Source organism: Chiloscyllium punctatum, chromosome 17 (assembly GCF_047496795.1).
Source record: "Chiloscyllium punctatum isolate Juve2018m chromosome 17, sChiPun1.3, whole genome shotgun sequence".
Lineage (NCBI taxonomy): Eukaryota > Metazoa > Chordata > Chondrichthyes > Orectolobiformes > Hemiscylliidae > Chiloscyllium > Chiloscyllium punctatum.
Genome location: NC_092755.1, coordinates 46,565,346 through 46,581,641, shown reverse-complemented (window position 1 = coordinate 46,581,641; position 16,296 = coordinate 46,565,346).

The following is a 16,296-nucleotide window of genomic DNA, read 5'->3' as shown; positions in this document are numbered from 1 at the left end:
AGCTGGGTGTGGGGGAGGAGGGAGGTAGGTGGGGTGGAGGGGGGTATGAGGGGAGGAGGGGGTGTGGGGAGGAGGTGGTTGTGGGGGGGCAGGAGATGGGTGTGGGGGGAGGAAGTGGGTGTGGGTGAAGGGGAGGTATGGTGGATGAGGTGGGTGTGGGGGGGCAGGAGATGGGTGTGGGGGTCAGGAGGTGGTTTGTGGGGGGGGGAGGAGGGGGGTGGGGGGGAAGAGGGGAGTATGGGGAGAGGAGGGGGGTGCTGGGGAAGGAGGTCAGTCAGTAAGAGAGTCCGGGATGTGGAAGCCATCACCTCAGGAGTTAAACAGCAAGTGAACACGGGAAAGCTGTCGGAATTGGGTATGCATTTCTCCATGTGTCTGTGAGACACTCCGGGATTGTGTCAGTGAGACACTCCGGGATTGTGTCAGTGAGACACTCCGGGATTGTGTCTGTGAGTCACTCCGGGATTGTGTCAGTGAGACACTCCGGGATTGTGTCAGTGAGACACTCCGGGATTGTGTCTGTGAGACACTCCGGGATTGTGTCAGTGAGACACTCCGGGATTGTGTCTGTGAGACACTCCGGGATTGTGTCAGTGAGACACTCCGGGATTGTGTCTGTGAGACACTCCGGGATTGTGTCAGTGAGACACTCCGGGATTGTGTCAGTGAGACACTCCGGGATTGTGTCAGTGTGACACTCCGGAATTGTGTCTGTGAGACACTCCGGGATTGTGTCAGTGAGACACTCCGGGATTGTGTCAGTGTGACACTCTGGAATTGTGTCTGTGAGACACTCCGGGATTGTGTCAGTGAGTCACTCTGGGATTGTGTCAGTGAGACACTCCGGGATTGTGTCAGTGTGATACTCCGGGATTGTGTCTGTGAGACACTCCGGGATTGTGTCAGTGAGACACTCCGGGATTGTGTCAGTGTGACACTCCGGGATTGTGTCAGTGTGACACTCCGGGATTGTGTCAGTGAGACACTCCGGGATTGTATCAGTGTGACACTCCGGGATTGTGTCAGTGAGACACTCCGGGATTGTATCAGTGTGACACTCCGGGATTGTGTCAGTGAGACACTCCGGGATTGTGTCAGTGTGACACTCCGGGATTGTGTCAGTCAGTCACTCCGGGATTGTGTCAGTGAGTCACTCCGGGATTGTGTCAGTGAGTCACTCCGGGATTGTGTCAGTGTGACACTCCGGGATTGTGTCAGTGAGACACTCCGGGATTGTGTCAGTGTGACACTCTGGAATTGTGTCTGTGAGACACTCTGGAATTGTGTCTGTGAGACACTCCGGGATTGTGTCAGTGAGTCACTCCCGGATTGTGTCAGTGAGACACTCCGGGATTGTGTCAGTGTGACACTCCGGGATTGTGTCAGTGAGACACTCCGGGATTGTGTCAGTGTGACACTCCGGGATTGTGTCAGTGAGACACTCCGGGATTGTGTCAGTGAGACACTCCGGGATTGTGTCAGTGTGACACTCTGGAATTGTGTCTGTGAGACACTCCGGGATTGTGTCAGTGAGTCACTCCCGGATTGTGTCAGTGAGACACTCCGGGATTGTGTCAGTGTGACACTCCGGGATTGTGTCAGTGAGTCACTCCGGGATTGTGTCAGTGAGACACTCCGGGATTGTGTCAGTGTGATACTCCGGGATTGTGTCTGTGAGACACTCCGGGATTGTGTCAGTGTGACACTCCGGGATTGTGTAAGTGAGACACTCCGGGATTGTGTCAGTGTGACACTCCGGGATTGTGTCAGTGTGACACTCCGGGATTGTGTCAGTGTGACACTCCGGGATTGTGTCAGTGAGACACTCCGGGATTGTGTCAGTGTGACACTCCGGGATTGTGTCAGTGTGACACTCTGGAATTGTGTCAGTGAGACACTCCGGGATTGTGTCAGTGAGACACTCCGGGATTGTGTCAGTGTGACACTCCGGGATTGTGTCAGTGAGACACTCCGGGATTGTGTCAGTGTGACACTCCGGGATTGTGTCAGTCAGTCACTCCGGGATTGTGTCAGTGAGTCACTCCGGGATTGTGTCAGTGAGTCACTCCGGGATTGTGTCAGTGTGACACTCCGGGATTGTGTCAGTGAGACACTCCGGGATTGTGTCAGTGTGACACTCTGGAATTGTGTCTGTGAGACACTCTGGAATTGTGTCTGTGAGACACACCGGGATTGTGTCAGTGAGTCACTCCCGGATTGTGTCAGTGAGACACTCCGGGATTGTGTCAGTGAGACACTCCGGGATTGTGTCAGTGTGACACTCCGGGATTGTGTCAGTGAGACACTCCGGGATTGTGTCAGTGAGACACTCCGGGATTGTGTCAGTGAGACACTCCGGGATTGTGTCAGTGTGACACTCCGGGATTGTGTCAGTGAGTCACTCCGGGATTGTGTCAGTGAGACACTCCGGGCTTGTGTCAGTGAGTCACTCCCGGATTGTGTCAGTGTGACACTCCGGGATTGTGTCAGTGAGACACTCCGGGATTGTGTCAGTGAGACACTCCGGGCTTGTGTCAGTGAGTCACTCCGGGATTGTGTCAGTGTGACACTCCGGGATTGTGTCTGTGAGTCACTCCGGGATTGTGTCAGTGAGACACTCCGGGATTGTGTCAGTGAGACAATCCGGGATTGTGTCAGTGAGTCACTCTGGGATTGTGTCAGTGTGACACTCCGGGATTGTGTCAGTGAGACACTCCGGGATTGTGTCAGTGAGACACTCCGGGATTGTGTCAGTGTGACACTCTGGAATTGTGTCTGTGAGACACTCCGGGATTGTGTCAGTGAGACACTCCGGGATTGTGTCAGTGAGTCACTCCGGGATTGTGTCAGTGAGTCACTCCGGGATTGTGTCAGTGAGACACTCCGGGATTGTGTCAGTGTGACACTCCGGGATTGTGCCAGTGAGACACTCCGGGCTTGTGTCAGTGAGTCACTCCCGGATTGTGTCAGTGTGACACTCCAGGATTGTGTCAGTGAGACACTCCGGGATTGTGTCTGTGAGACACTCCGGGCTTGTGTCAGTGAGTCACTCCGGGATTGTGTCAGTGAGTCACTCCGGGATTGTGTCAGTGAGACACTCCGGGATTATGTCAGTGAGACACTCCGGGATTATGTCAGTGAGACACTCCGGGATTATGTCAGTGAGACACTCCGGGATTGTGTCATGGCGACACTCCAGGATTGTGTCAGTGAGTCACTCCGGGATTGTGTCAGTGAGACACTCCGGGCTTGTGTCAGTGAGTCACTCCCGGATTGTGTCAGTGTGACACTCCAGGATTGTGTCAGTGAGACACTCCGGGATTGTGTCAGTGAGACACTCCGGGATTGTGTCAGTGAGTCACTCCGGGATTGTGTCAGTGAGTCACTCCGGGATTGTGTCAGTGAGACACTCCGGGATTATGTCAGTGAGACACTCCGGGATTATGTCAGTGAGACACTCCGGGATTATGTCAGTGAGACACTCCGGGATTGTGTCATGGCGACACTCCAGGATTGTGTCAGTGAGTCACTCTGGGATTGTGTCAGTGAGACACTCCGGGATTATGTCAGTGTGACACTCCGGGATTGTGTCAGTGAGACACTCCGGGATTGTGTCAGTGAGACACTCCGGGATTATGTCAGTGAGACACTCCGGGATTATGTCAGTGAGACACTCCGGGATTGTGTCAGTGAGTCACTCCGGGATTGTGTCAGTGAGACACTCCGGGATTGTGTCAGTGAGACACTCCGGGATTGTGTCAGTGAGTCACTCCGGGATTGTGTCAGTGAGACACTCCGGGATTGTGTCAGTGAGTCACTCCGGGAGTGTGTCAGTGAGACACTCCGGGCTTGTGTCAGTGAGACACTCCGGGCTTGTGTCAGTGAGTCACTCCCGGATTGTGTCAGTGTGACACTCCGGGATTGTGTCAGTGAGACACTCCGGGATTGTGTCCGTGAGACACTCCGGGCATGTGTCAGTGAGTCACTCCCGGATTGTGTCAGTGAGACACTCCGGGATTGTGTCAGTGAGACACTCCGGGATTGTGTCAGTGAGACACTCTGGGATTGTGTCAGTGAGACACTCCGGGATTGTGTCAGTGAGTCACTCCGGGATTGTGTCAGTGAGTCACTCCGGGATTGTGTCAGTGAGTCACTCTGGGATTGTGTCAGTGAGTCACTCTGGGATTGTGTCAGTAAGACACTCCGGGATTGTGTCAGTGAGACACTCCGGGATTGTGTCAGTGTGACACTCTGGAATTGTGTCTGTGAGACACTCTGGAATTGTGTCTGTGAGACACTCCGGGATTGTGTCAGTGAGTCACTCCCGGATTGTGTCAGTCAGTCACTCTGGGATTGTGTCAGTGTGACACTCCGGGATTGTGTCAGTGAGTCACTCCGGGATTGTGTCAGTGAGTCACTCCGGGATTGTGTCAGTGAGACACTCCGGGATTGTGTCAGTGTGACACTCCGGGATTGTGTCATGGCGACACTCCGGGATTGTGTCAGTGCGACACTCCGGGATTGTGTCTGTGAGACACTCCGGGATTGTGTCAGTGAGACACTCCGGGATTGTGTCAGTGAGACACTCCGGGATTGTGTCAGTGTGACACTCCGGGATTGTGTCAGTGAGACACTCCGGGATTGTGTCAGTGAGACACTCCGGGATTGTGTCAGTGAGACACTCCGGGATTGTGTCAGTGTGACACTCCGGGATTGTGTCAGTGTGACACTCCGGGATTGTGTCAGTGAGACACTCCGGGATTGTGTCAGTGAGACACTCCGGGATTGTGTCAGTGAGACACTCCGGGATTGTGTCAGTGTGACACTCCGGGATTGTGTCAGTGAGTCACTCCGGGATTGTGTCAGTGAGACACTCTGGGATTGTGTCAGTGAGTCACTCCCGGATTGTGTCAGTGTGACACTCCAGGATTGTGTCAGTGAGACACTCCGGGATTGTGTCAGTGAGACACTCCGGGATTGTGTCAGTGTGACACTCTGGAATTGTGTCAGTGAGACACTCCGGGATTGTGTCAGTGAGTCACTCCCGGAATGTGTCAGTGAGTCACTCTAGGATTGTGTCAGTGTGACACTCCGGGATTGTGTCAGTGCGACACTCCGGGATTGTGTCAGTGAGTCACTCCGGGATTGTGTCATTGAGTCACTCCGGGATTGTGTCAGTGAGACACTCCGGGATTATGTCAGTGAGACACTCCGGGATTGTGTCAGTGAGTCACTCCGGGATAGTGTCAGTGAGACACTCCGGAATTGTGTCAGTGAGTCACTCCGGGATTGTGTCAGTGAGACACTCCGGGATTGTGTCAGTGTGACACTCCGGGATTGTGTCAGTGAGACACTCCGGGATTGTGTCAGTGAGTCACTCCGGGATTGTGTCAGTGAGTCACTCCGGGATTGTGTCAGTGAGATACTCCGGGATTGTGTCAGTGAGTCACTCCGGGATTGTGTCAGTGAGACACTCCGGGATTGTGTCAGTGAGTCAGTCCGGCATTGTGTCAGTGTGACACGCCGGGATTGTGTCAGTGAGTCACTCCGGGATTGTGTCAGTGAGTCACTCGGGGATTGTGTGACTGAGACACTCCGGGATTGTGTCAGTGTGACACTCCGGGATTGTGTCAGTGAGTCACTCCGGGATTGTGTCAGTGAGACACTCCGGGATTGTGTCAGTGTGACACTCCGGGATTGTGTCAGTGAGACACTCCGGGATTCTGTCAGTGTGACACTCCGGGATTGTGTCAGTGAGTCACTCCGGGATTGTGTCAGTGTGACACTCCGGGATTGTGTCAGTGTGACACTCCGGGATTGTGTCAGTGTGACACTCCGGGATTGTGTCAGTGAGTCACTCCGGGATTGTGTCAGTGAGTCACTCCGGGATTGTGTCAGTGAGACACTTCGGGATTGTGTCAGTGCGACACTCCGGGATTGTGTCAGTGCGACACTCCGGGATTGTGTCCGTGAGTCACTCCGGGATTGTGTCAGTGAGTCACTCCGGGATTGTGTCAGTGAGATACTCCGGGATTGTGTCAGTGAGTCACTCCGGGATTGTGTCAGTGTGACACTCCGAGATTGTGTCAGTGAGTCACTCCGGGATTGTGTCAATGAGTCACTCCGGGATTGTGGCAGTGAGTCACTCCGGGATTGTGGCAGTGAGTCACCCCGGGATTGTGTCAGTGAGACACTCCGGGATTGTGTCAGTGTGACATTCCGGGATTGTGTCAGTGAGACAATCCGGGATTGTGTCAGTGAGACACTCCGGGATTGTGTCAGTGAGTCACTCCGGCATTGTGTCAGTGTGACACTCCGGGATTGTGTCAGTGAGTCACTCCGGGATTGTGTCAATGAGTCACTCCGGGATTGTGGCAGTGAGTCACCCCGGGATTGTGTCAGTGAGACACTCCGGGATTGTGTCAGTGTGACATTCCGGGATTGTGTCAGTGAGTCACTCCGGGATTGTGTCAGTGAGACACTCCGGGATTGTGTCAGTGAGTCACTCCGGGATTGTGTCAGTGAGACACTCCGGGATTGTGTCAGTGAGACACTCCGGGATTATGTCAATGAGTCACTCCCGGATTGTGCCAGTGAGACACTCCGGGATTGTGTCAGTGAGACACTCCGGGATTGTGTCAGTGAGTCACTCTGGGATTGTGTCAGTGAGTCACTCCGGGATTGTTTCAGTGAGTCACTCCGGGATTGTGTCAGTGAGACACTCCGGGATTGTGTCAGTGAGACACTCCGGGATTGTGTCAGTGAGACACTCCGGGATTGTGTCAGTGAGTCACTCCGGGATTGTGTCAGTGAGACACTCCGGGATTGTGTCAGTGAGACACTCCGGGATTGTGTCTGTGAGTCACTCCGGGATTGTGTCAGTGAGTCACTCCGGGATTGTGTCAGTGAGACACTCCGGGATTGTGTCAGTGAGTCACTCCGGGATTGTGTGTCTGTGACACTCCGGGATTGTGTCAGTGTGACACTCCGGGATTGTGTCAGTGTGACTCTCCGGGATTGTGTCAGTGAGTCACTCCGGGATTGTGTCAGTGAGTCACTCCGGGATTGTGTCAGTGAGACACTCCGGGATTGTGTCAGTGCGACACTCCAGGATTGTGTCAGTGCGACACTCCGGGATTGTGTCCGTGAGTCACTCCGGGATTGTGTCCGTGAGTCACTCCGGGATTGTGTCAGTGAGATACTCCGGGATTGTGTCAGTGAGTCACTCCGGGATTGTGTCCGTGCGTCACTCCGGGATTGTGTCAGTGAGACACTCCGTTTTTGTGTCAGTGAGTCACTCCGGGATTGTGTCAGTGTGACACTCCGGGATTGTGTCAGTGTGACACTCCGGGATTGTGTCAGTGTGACAGTCCGGGATTGTGTCACTGTGACACTCCGGGATTGTGTCAGTGTGACACTCCGGGATTGTGTCAGTGAGTCACTCCGGGATTGTGTCAGTGAGTCACTGCGGGATTGTGTCAGTGAGACACTCCGGGATTGTGTCAGTGAGACACTCCGGGATTGTGTCAATGTGACACTCCGGGATTGTGTCAGTGAGACACTCCGAGATTGTGTCAGTGAGTCACTCCGGGATTGTGTCAGTGAGACACTCCGGGATTGTGTCAGTGAGACACTCCGGGATTGTGTCTGTGAGACACTCCGCGATTGTGTCAGTGAGTCACTCCGGGATTGTGTCAGTGAGACACTCCGGGATTGTGTCATTGAGACACTCCGGGATTGTGTCATTGAGACACTCCGGGATTGTGTCAGTGAGACACTCCGGGATTTTGTCAGTGAGTCACTGCGGGATTGTGCCAGTGAGACAGTCCGGGATTGTGTCACTGTGACACTCCGGGATTGTGTCAGTGTGTCACTCCGGGATTGTGTCAGTGAGTCACTGCGGGATTGTGTCAGTGAGACACTCCGGGATTGTGTCAGTGAGACACTCCGGGATTGAGTCAGTGAGTCACTCCGGGATTGTGTCAGTGAGACACTCCGGGATTGTGTCAGTGAGTCACTCCGGGATTGTGTCAGTGAGATACTCCGGGATTGTGTCAGTGAGTCACTCCGGGATTGTGTCAGTGAGTCACTCCGGGATTGTGTCAGTGCGACACTCCGGGATTGTGTCCGTGACTCACTCCGGGATTGTGTCAGTGAGTCACTCCGGGATTGTGTCAGTGAGACACTCCGGGATTGTGTCAGTGAGTCACTCCGGCATTGTGTCAGTGCGACACTCCGGGATTGTGTCAGTGAGTCACTCCGGGATTGTGTCAGTGAGTCACTCCGGGATTGTGTCAGTGAGATACTCCGGGATTGTGTCACTGTGACACTCCGGGATTGTGTCAGTGTGACACTCCGGGATTGTGTCAGTGTGACACTCCGGAATTGTGTCAGTGAGTCATTGCGGGATTGTGTCAGTGAGACACTCCGGGATTGTGTCAGTGTGACACTCCGGGATTGTGTCAGTGAGTCACTGCGGGATTGTGCCAGTGAGACAGTCCGGGATTGTGTCACTGTGACACTCCGGGATTGTGTCAGTGAGTGATTCCGGGAATGTCTCAGTGCGTGACTCTGGGATTGTGTCAGTGAGACACTCCGGGATTGTGTCAGTGTGACACTCCGGGATTGTGTCAGTGTGTCACTCCGGGATTGTGTCAGTGAGTCACTCCGGGATTGTGTCAGTGAGTCACTGCGGGATTGTGTCAGTGAGACACTCCGGGATTGTGTCAGTGAGTCACTCCGGGATTGTGTCAGTGAGACACTCCGCGATTGTGTCAGTGAGTCACTCCGGGATTGTGTCAGTGAGACACTCCGGGATTGTGTCAGTGAGTCACTCTGGGATTGTGTCATTGAGACACTCCGGGATTGTGTCAGTGTGACACTCCGGGATTTTGTCAGTGAGTCACTCCGGGATTGTGTCAGTGAGACACTCCGGGATGGTGTCAGTGAGTCACTCCCGGATTGTGCCAGTGAGACACTCCGGGATTGTGTCACTGTGACACTCCGGGATTGTGTCAGTGTGTCACTCCGGGATTGTGTCAGTGAGTCACTGCGGTATTGTGTCAGTGAGACACTCCGGGATTGTGTCAGTGAGACACTCCGGGATTGAGTCAGTGAGTCACTCCGGGATTGTGTCAGTGAGACACTCCGGGATTGTGTCAGTGAGTGATTCCGGGAATGTCTCAGTGCGTGACTCTGGGATTGTGTCAGTGAGACACTCTGGGATTGTGTCAGTGAGACTCTCCGGGATTGTGTCAGTGAGACACTCCGGGATTGTGTCAGTGAGACACTCCGGGATTGTGTCAGTGAGACAATCCGGGATTGTGTCAGTGAGACACTCCGGGATTGTGTCAGTGAGTCACTCCGGGATTGTGCCAGTGTGACACTCCGAGATTGTGTCAATGAGTCACTCCGGGATTGTGGCAGTGAGTCACCCCGGGATTGTGTCAGTAAGACACTCCGGGCTTGTGTCAGTGTGACACTCCGGGATTGTGTCAGTGTGACATTCCGGGATTGTGTCAGTGAGACAATCCGGGATTGTGTCAGTGAGACACTCCGGGATTGTGTCAGTGAGTCACTCCGGCATTGTGTCAGTGTGACACTCCGGGATTGTGTCAGTGAGTCACTCCGGGATTGTGTCAATGAGTCACTCCGGGATTGTGGCAGTGAGTCACCCCGGGATTGTGTCAGTGAGACACTCCGGGATTGTGTCAGTGTGACATTCCGGGATTGTGTCAGTGAGTCACTCCCGGATTGTGCCAGTGAGACATTCCGGGATTGTGTCATGGCGACACTCCGGGATTGTGTCAATGAGTCACTCCCGGATTGTGCCAGTGAGACACTCCGGGATTGTGTCAGTGAGTCACTCCGGGATTGTGTCAGTGAGTCACTCCGGGATTGTTTCAGTGAGTCACTCCGGGATTGTGTCAGTGAGACACTCCGGGATTGTGTCAGTGAGTCACTCCGGGATTGTGTCAGTGTGACACTCTGGGATTGTGTCTGTGTGACAGTCCGGGATTGTGTCAGTGAGTCACTCCGGGATTGTGTCAGTGAGACACTCTGGGATTGTGTCTGTGTGACACTCCGGGATTGTGTCAGTGAGACACTCCGGGATTGTGTCAGTGAGTCACTCTGGGATTGTGTCAGTGAGACACTCCGGGATTGTGTCAGTGAGTCACTCCCGGATTGTGTCAGTGAGTCACTCCGGGATTGTGTCAGTGTGACACTCCGGGATTGTGTCAGTGAGACACTCCGGGATTGTGTCAGTGAGTCACTCCGGGATTGTGTCAGTGAGACAGTCCGAGATTGTGTCAGTGAGACACTCCGGGATTGTGTCAGTGAGACACTCCGGGATTGTGTCAGTGAGTCACTCCGGGAATGTCTCAGTGGGTGCCTCTGGGATTGTGTCAGTGAGTCTCTCCGGGATTGTGTCAGTGAGACACTCCGGGATTGTGTCATTGAGACACTCCGGGATTGTGTCAGTGTGACACTCCGGGATTGTGTCAGTGAGTCACTCCGGGATTGTGTCAGTGAGTCACTCCGGGAATGTCTCATTGCGTGACTCTGGGATTGTGTCAGTGAGACACTGCGGGATTGTGTCAGTGAGTCACTCCGGGATTGTGTCAGTGTGACACTCCGGGATTGCGTCAGTGAGTCACTGCGGGATTGTGTCAGTGAGACACTCCGGGATTGTGTCAGTGAGTCACTCCGGGATTGTGTCAGTGAGACACTCCGGGATTGTGTCAGTGAGTCACTGCGGGATTGTGCCAGTGAGACAGTCCGGGATTGTGTCACTGTGACACTCCGGGATTGTGTCAGTGAGTGATTCCGGGAATGTCTCAGTGCGTGACTCTGGGATTGTGTCAGTGAGACACTCCGGGATTGTGTCAGTGTGACACTCCGGGATTGTGTCAGTGTGTCACTCCGGGATTGTGTCAGTGAGTCACTCCGGGATTGTGTCAGTGAGTCACTGCGGGATTGTGTCAGTGAGACACTCCGGGATTGTGTCAGTGAGTCACTCCGGGATTGTGTCAGTGAGACACTCCGCGATTGTGTCAGTGAGTCACTCCGGGATTGTGTCAGTGAGACACTCCGGGATTGTGTCAGTGAGTCACTCTGGGATTGTGTCATTGAGACACTCCGGGATTGTGTCAGTGAGTCACTCCGGGATTGTGTCAGTGAGTCACTCCGGGATTGTGTCAGTGAGACACTCCGGGATGGTGTCAGTGAGTCACTCCCGGATTGTGCCAGTGAGACAGTCCGGGATTGTGTCACTGTGACACTCCGGGATTGTGTCAGTGTGTCACTCCGGGATTGTGTCAGCGAGTCACTGCGGTATTGTGTCAGTGAGACACTCCGGGATTGTGTCAGTGAGACACTCCGGGATTGAGTCAGTGAGTCACTCCGGGATTGTGTCAGTGAGACACTCCGGGATTGTGTCAGTGAGTGATTCCGGGAATGTCTCAGTGCGTGACTCTGGGATTGTGTCAGTGAGACACTCTGGGATTGTGTCAGTGAGACTCTCCGGGATTGTGTCAGTGAGACAATCCGGGATTGTGTCAGTGAGACACTCCGGGATTGTGTCAGTGAGACAATCCGGGATTGTGTCAGTGAGACACTCCGGGATTGTGTCAGTGAGTCACTCCGGGATTGTGCCAGTGTGACACTCCGAGATTGTGTCAATGAGTCACTCCGGGATTGTGGCAGTGAGTCACCCCGGGATTGTGTCAGTAAGACACTCCGGGCTTGTGTCAGTGTGACACTCCGGGATTGTGTCAGTGTGACATTCCGGGATTGTGTCAGTGAGACAATCCGGGATTGTGTCAGTGAGACACTCCGGGATTGTGTCAGTGAGTCACTCCGGCATTGTGTCAGTGTGACACTCCGGGATTGTGTCAGTGAGTCACTCCGGGATTGTGTCAATGAGTCACTCCGGGATTGTGGCAGTGAGTCACCCCGGGATTGTGTCAGTGAGTCACTCCGGGATTGTATCAGTGAGACACTCCGGGATTGTGTCAGTGTGACACTCCGGGATTGTGTCAGTGAGTCACTCCGGGATTGTGTCAATGAGTCACTCCGGGATTGTGGCAGTGAGTCACCCCGGGATTGTGTCAGTGAGTCACTCCGGGATTGTATCAGTGAGACACTCCGGGATTGTGTCAGTGTGACACTCCGGGATTGTGTCAGTGAGTCACTCCGGGATTGTGTCAGTGTGACATTCCGGGATTGTGTCAGTGAGTCACTCCGGGATTGTGTCAGTGAGACACTCCGGGATTGTGTCAGTGAGTCACTCCGGGATTGTGTCAGTGAGTCACTCCGGGATTGTATCAGTGTGACACTCCGGGATTGTGTCAGTGAGACACTCCGGGATTGTGTCAGTGTGACGCTCCGGGATTGTGTCAGTGAGACACTCCGGGATTGTGTCAGTGAGTCACTCCGGGATTGTGTCAGTGTGACGCTCCGGGATTGTGTCAGTGAGACACTCCGGGATTGTGTCAGTGAGTCACTCCGGGATTGTGTCAGTGAGTCACTCCGGGATTGTGTCAGTGAGACACTCCGGGATTGTGTCAATGAGTCACTCCCGGATTGTGCCAGTGAGTCACTCCGGGATTGTGTCAGTGAGACACTCCGGGATTGTGTCAGTGAGACACTCCGGGATTGTGTCAATGAGTCACTCCCGGATTGTGCCAGTGAGACACTCCGGGATTGTGTCAGTGAGACACTCCGGGATTGTGTCAGTGAGTCACTCCGGGATTGTGTCAGTGAGTCACTCCGGGATTGTGTCAGTGAGTCACTCCGGGATTGTGTCAGTGTGACACTCTGGGATTGTGTCTGTGTGACAGTCCGGGATTGTGTCAGTGAGTCACTCCGGGATTGTGTCAGTGAGACACTCTGGGATTGTGTCTGTGTGACACTCCGGGATTGTGTCAGTGAGACACTCCGGGATTGTGTCAGTGAGTCACTCTGGGATTGTGTCAGTGAGACACTCCGGGATTGTGTCAGTGAGTCACTCCCGGATTGTGTCAGTGAGTCACTCCGGGATTGTGTCAGTGTGACACTCCGGGATTGTGTCAGTGAGACACTCCGGGATTGTGTCAGTGAGTCACTCCGGGATTGTGTCAGTGAGACAGTCCGAGATTGTGTCAGTGAGACACTCCGGGATTGTGTCAGTGAGACACTCCGGGATTGTGTCAGTGAGTCACTCCGGAATTGTGTCAGTGAGTCACTCCGGGAATGTCTCAGTGGGTGCCTCTGGGATTGTGTCAGTGAGTCTCTCCGGGATTGTGTCAGTGAGACACTCCGGGATTGTGTCATTGAGACACTCCGGGATTGTGTCAGTGTGACACTCCGGGATTGTGTCAGTGAGTCACTCCGGGATTGTGTCAGTGAGTCACTCCGGGAATGTCTCATTGCGTGACTCTGGGATTGTGTCAGTGAGTCACTCCGGGATTGTGTCTGTGAGACACTCCGGGATTGTGTCAGTGTGACACTCCGGGATTGAGTCAGTGAGTCACTCCGGGATTGAGTCAGTGAGACACTCCGGGATTGTGTCAGTGAGTCACTCCGGGATTGTGTCAGTGAGTCACTCCGGGATTGTGTCAGTGAGACACTCCGGGATTGAGTCAGTGAGTCACTCCGGGATTGAGTCAGTGAGACACTCCGGGATTGTGTCAGTGAGTCACTCCGGGATTGTGTCAGTGAGACACTCCGGGATTGTGTCAGTGAGTCTCTCCGGGATTTTGTCAGTGTGACACTCCGGGATTGTGTCAATGAGTCACTCCCGGATTGTGTCAGTGAGTCGCTCCGGGATAGTGTCAGTGAGACACTCCGGGATTGTGTCAGTGTGACACTCCGGGATTGTGTCAGTGTGACACTCCGGGATTGTGTTAGTCAGACACTTCGGGATTGTGTCAGTGAGACACTCCGGGATTGTGTCAGTGAGACACTCCGGGATTGTGTCAGTGAGTCACTCCGGGAATGTCTCAGTGGGTGCCTCTGGGATTGTGTCAGTGAGACACTCCGGGATTGTGTCAGTGAGTCACTCCGGGATTGTGTCAGTGAGACACTCCGGGATTGTGTCAGTGAATCACTCCGGGATTGTGTCAGTGAGACACTCCGGGATTGTGTCAGTGTGTCACTCCGGGATTGTGTCAGTGAGACACTCCGGGATTGTGTCAGTGAGTCACTCCGGGATTGAGTCAGTGAGTCACTCCGGGATTGTGTCAGTGAGACACTCCCGGATTGTGTCAGTGTGACATTCCGGGATTGTGTCAGTGAGTCACTCCGGGATTGTGTCAGTGAGACACTCCGGGATTGTGTCAGTGAGTCACTCCGGGATTGTGTCAGTGAGTCACTCCGGGATTGTGTCAGTGAGACACTCCGGGATTGTGTCAGTGAGTCTCTCCGGGATTTTGTCAGTGTGACACTCCGGGATTGTGTCAATGAGTCACTCCCGGATTGTGTCAGTGAGTCGCTCCGGGATAGTGTCAGTGAGACACTCCGGGATTGTGTCAGTGAGTCACTCCGGGATTGTGTCAGTGAGTCACTCCGGGATTGTGTCAGTGTGACACTCCGGGATTGTGTCAGTGTGACACTCCGGGATTGTGTCAGTGAGACACTCCGGGATTGTGTCAGTGAGTCACTCCGGGATTGTTTCAGTCAGACACTTCGGGATTGTGTCAGTGAGACACTCCGGGATTGTGTCAGTGAGTCACTCCAGTATTGTGTCAGTGAGTCACTCCGGGATTGTATCAGTGAGTCACTCCGGGATTGTGTCAGTGAGTCACTCCGGGATTGTATCAGTGAGTCACTCCGGGATTGTGTCAGTGAGACACTCCGGGATTGTGTCAGTGTGACGCTCCGGGATTGTGTCAGTGAGACGCTCCGGGATTGTGTCAGTGAGTCGCTCCGGGATTGTATCAGTGAGTCACTCCGGGATTGTGTCAGTGAGACACTCCGGGATTGTATCAGTGAGTCACTCCGGGATTGTATCAGTGAGTCACTCCGGGATTGTGTGAGTGAGTCACTCCCGGATTGTGTCAGTGAGACACTCCGGGATTGTGTCAGTGAGACACTCCGGGATTGTGTCAGTGAGTCACTCCGGGATTGTGTCAGTGAGTCACTCCGGGATTGTGTCAGTGAGACACTCCGGGATTGTGTCAGTGAGACACTCCGGGATTGTGTCAGTGAGTCACTCCGGGATTGTGTCAGTGAGTCACTCCGGGATTGTATCAGTGAGTCACTCCGGGATTGTGTCAGTGAGTCACTCCCGGATTGTGTCAGTGAGACACTCCGGGATTGTGTCAGTGAGACACTCCGGGATTGTGTCAGTGAGACACTCCGGGATTGTGTCAGTGAGTCACTCCGGGATTGTATCAGTGAGACACTCCGGGATTGTGTCAGTGAGTCACTCCCGGATTGTGTCAGTGAGACACTCCGGGATTGTGTCAGTGAGACACTCCGGGATTGTGTCAGTGAGACACTCCGGGATTGTGTCAGTGAGTCTCTCTGGGATTGTATCAGTGAGTCACTCATGGATTGTGTCAGTGAGTCACTCCGGGATTGTGTCAGTGAGACACTCCGGGATTGTGTCAGTGAGTCACTCCGGGATTGTGTCAGTGTGACGCTCCGGGATTGTGTCAGTGAGACACTCCGGGATTGTATCAGTGAGTCACTCCGGGATTGTATCAGTGAGTCACTCCGGGATTGTGTCAGTGAGACGCTCCGGGATTGTATCAGTGAGTCACTCCGGGATTGTATCAGTGAGTCACTCCGGGATTGTGTCAGTGAGACACTCCGGGATTGTATCAGTGAGTCACTCCGGGATTGTATCAGTGAGTCACTCCGGGATTGTGTCAGTGAGACACTCCGGGATTGTATCAGTGAGTCACTCCGGGATTGTGTCAGTGAGACACTCCGGGATTGTGTCTGTGAGACACTCCGGGATTGTGTCAGTGAGACACTCCGGGATTGTGTCTGTGAGACACTCCGGGATTGTGTCAGTGAGACACTCCGGGATTGTGTCAGTGAGTCACTCCGGGATTGTGTCAGTGAGTCACTCCGGGATTGTGTCAGTGAGACGCTCCGGGATTGTATCAGTGAGTCACTCCGGGATTGTATCAGTGAGTCACTCCGGGATTGTGTCAGTGAGACACTCCGGGATTGTATCAGTGAGTCACTCCGGGATTGTATCAGTGAGTCACTCCGGGATTGTGTCAGTGAGACACTCCGGGATTGTATCAGTGAGTCACTCCGGGATTGTGTCAGTGAGACACTCCGGGATTGTGTCTGTGAGAC